Raw genomic sequence first — 3309 nt, forward strand, 5'->3', positions numbered from 1 at the left:
TAGAAGCGAGGCAAGATTTTATTCACGGCCGGGCCAAACCTGATCTCCTGATCTTAAGGAGAAAAGTGCAGAGAATGGCCCCGAACAAAGGCAGCCGTGAGCTTATATGGATTTTAGCAAGTCAGAATACGTCATTATTTGGTTAACCAATTACAATTTACAGCATTTCATGGTAGCCAATTATATTGTGGCACACAGACGTTAGTTTTGGAGGGAACCTATCAATTTAAAAGTCTTTGTCCTAAGAGGGTTTAAAATGACCAATCATAGTTGGACACCTGAGATGCCGTAGGTGAGTACGTGACGTTTTACATGTTGGTCTTGCCTAGGCCAGATCTTGGTAGAGGGGGAGGGGAAGCGGTTTCCATCCTAAGTTATCTATTTAGCAAGCTGGCAAGGTCACAGAAGTGAGATAGGGCGGTTAGTAATTTCCGATCACCCTAATAGGGAACTACATAAGCCTTTTATCTCGACTATTCATGAAAGGTGAATTTAAGCCAAACTTATATACAATAAGCTTTCTGATATCTTATAAGTTGACCTATTACAGTCTCATCTTCTGTAGCTTCTTCCTATTGAATAAGGGTGTAGAGATGTCCCTACCTATGGGTCAACACTGGTCAGTTGGAAAATATGTGTCCTATCTCTATCTCTAAGAGTTACCAAAGGCAGAGGCAGCCATTCCAAGGTGGACAACATATGTGAACCTCCCTTGAGTAGAAAGATCATCTGTCGGCTGGAAGTTATGGCAGGGAAGGAGTCTTGACCCTAGGCAGAGAGATGCCAGAAAAGACAACAAAATATTATTTCAATATCATAATATTTTTATGAGAAATAGAAGCCCAATAAAAAAGGCCTTTGATAGTTGACAAAAACCTTCCTCCAGTACAGGGTTTTAGCCAATCACTGAAGGAAAGAGAGAGATCATTTAAAGTGCAGATTTGAGTATTTATATCTTTTAGTAATCCTGTCATGTTTTTGTGATATCAGGAATGCATACACAGCGTTCTGTTTTTGTGCTAGTAAGTACATGTTCCACCTTGTTAAAATATCTAATGCCACTTTGAGAGTCATTTAAGGCCTTAATTGTGTGGCAGGTGGTATTAGCCACGATATACTCGGTTTTGTTTTGTAAGCAATCGGGTAATGGATAAGAGGCACCTTTATGGAAACAAAAGAAAAATACAAGTTCATAGTTGGAGCAAATTACAAACAGTGTCTTGAGTTTTGAGTGCTTAAAATCTAGTTTCTACAAAGATGGGTTATTGGAACACATTTTCTCTCTATAATCACCTTCATTTTTAAACAGAGATAACCAAATCAAGACTAATTTGTTTATAAAACAAGTCCAGTTTTAACAGACTTGGCTTAATTATTTGCATACACTCAGCAAGAATCATGATTGACCACATAGATCTTTTAAAATCTGCTTTGCTGGAACTTTTTATGAGAAATCTAGATAGAACTTTTAGTAGTGTCTCTATTCAGAAGCCAAGCCAAATATTTGCCATCAGACATGCCTGAAATACCTGTAGATTTGGGGAAATTCCTCTTCATGAGGTCCCCAAACATCCTGAGGTTCTTGCACCTGCCAGGAAGGGACATTCTTTACTCACCTGGTAAGGCTACTGGGAACTCTGGAAGCAAGGTATCAGGCCAACATTTCCAAGGGACTTTATGGCTCCATGTTTCATAAAGTCAACCTTAGTTCCGTAAAGCTGTCTGGTCATATCTGAGTCTATGCATGTTGCTCTCAAATACGACACTTCAGTCAAAGACTTGGTAGGACAACCAGTGTTTCCAATGGTTTCTGGTTACAAGAAGAGGTTCTTATTGAACTTAATGCAAATAAATGTAATTGCCAAAGAAAGAAACTCACTGACACTTTGTCAGTTTCAGAGGGCTCAGGTACAGAAAAAAGTCAAACATCTCCATTTGTTCACAGAAGAATATTTTATCCTATTTCTGTGTATCATGGATAACTTAAGAGAAAGTTTTCTTAATCTGGAAGAGCAAACATTAGAGAACCAGAAATATTTCAAAAAAGAGTCACAAAACCATAATCTTCTTCCTCAGTTCATTTAGTCCCATGTTGCTGATTCTTGTTCAGCTTGAATGCAACTTTTTAGTTCTGGAAATTCATACCAAATTTATTTGTTGTTGTTGTTGTTGTTGTTGTTGTTGTTTTTCAACGTTTATTTATTTAAAAAAAATTTTTTTAACATTTATTTATTTTTGAGACAGAGAGAGACAGAGCATGAACGGGGGAGGGGCAGAGAGAGAAGGAGACACAGAATCGGAAGCAGGCTCCAGGCTCTGAGCCATCAGCCCAGAGCCTGACGCGGGGCTCGAACTCACAGACCGCAAGATCGTGACCCGGCTGAAGTCGGACGCTTAACCGACTGCGCCACCCAGGCGCCCCTGTTTATTTATTTTTGGGACAGAGAGAGACAGAGCATGAACGGGGGAAGGGCAGAGAGAGAGAGGGAGACACAGAATCAGAAACAGGCTCCAGGCTCTGAGCCATCAGCCCAGAGCCCGACGCGGGGCTCGAACTCACAGACCGCAAGATCGTGACCCGGCTGAAGTCAGACGCTTAACCGACTGTGCCACCCAGGCGCCCCTTGTTGTTGTTGTTTTTTTAAGTTTACTTATTTATTTTGAGAGAGAGAGCACGAGCACGGGAGGGACAGAGAGAGAATCCTAAGCAAGCTCCGCACTATAAGCGCAGAGCCCAATACTGGGCTCCATCTCATGAATCATATGATCGGGGCCTGAGCCAAAATCAAGAGTTGGATGCTCACTGACTGAGCCACCCAGGACCCTCCTTCCCTTTTTTTTTTTTTTAACCAGTTTTAAAGATAAAGAAAAACCTGATTTTGTCCAAAGCCCTTCTTTATGAATCTCCTTGAAGATGAAACACATTTTGCAAGAGAATAAGAATAATAACAATAAATGACAAAAGACTCAAAATGGACATGGTGATTTTGAGGTCATAATATAGCTGACAAGGAAATCTTGTTATTTCTGTGACACAGAACGTTTCAATAATCAGAATATCGAGTGATGGCCTCATACCAAAGCTATTTAAAGTTTAGGAATTGCATGTAATCTCAAGAATAGTTATACTATTTACCTAAATGCAATCTAAGCTTATTTGTTTAACAATGCTTCCAGAGTCACTTCCCATACCCAATAAAAAGACGGAATTAGTCAAAAAGACTTCATTTACACTTTACATCCGGGAAGTTTGTTTAAGAACCTCAGAAAGTTATGAAGCACATTTCTGAATAGGATTACAGATCTTTA

At 39.9% G+C, this 3309-nt stretch overlaps 1 long non-coding RNA gene across 1 annotated transcript; it reads right to left on the reverse strand.

The window, feature by feature from the left end:
• LOC102899648 lies at nt 1-1624 on the reverse strand. Its single transcript, XR_442436.3, has 2 exons — nt 1530-1624; nt 1-768 (listed from the first exon to the last, which is right to left on the reverse strand). It is a non-coding gene; the product is annotated as an uncharacterized LOC102899648 (long non-coding RNA).
• Between the last annotated feature and the right edge of the window lie 1685 nt (nt 1625-3309).

Source organism: Felis catus, chromosome F2, assembly GCF_018350175.1.
Source record: "Felis catus isolate Fca126 chromosome F2, F.catus_Fca126_mat1.0, whole genome shotgun sequence".
Classification (NCBI taxonomy): Eukaryota; Metazoa; Chordata; class Mammalia; order Carnivora; family Felidae; genus Felis; species Felis catus.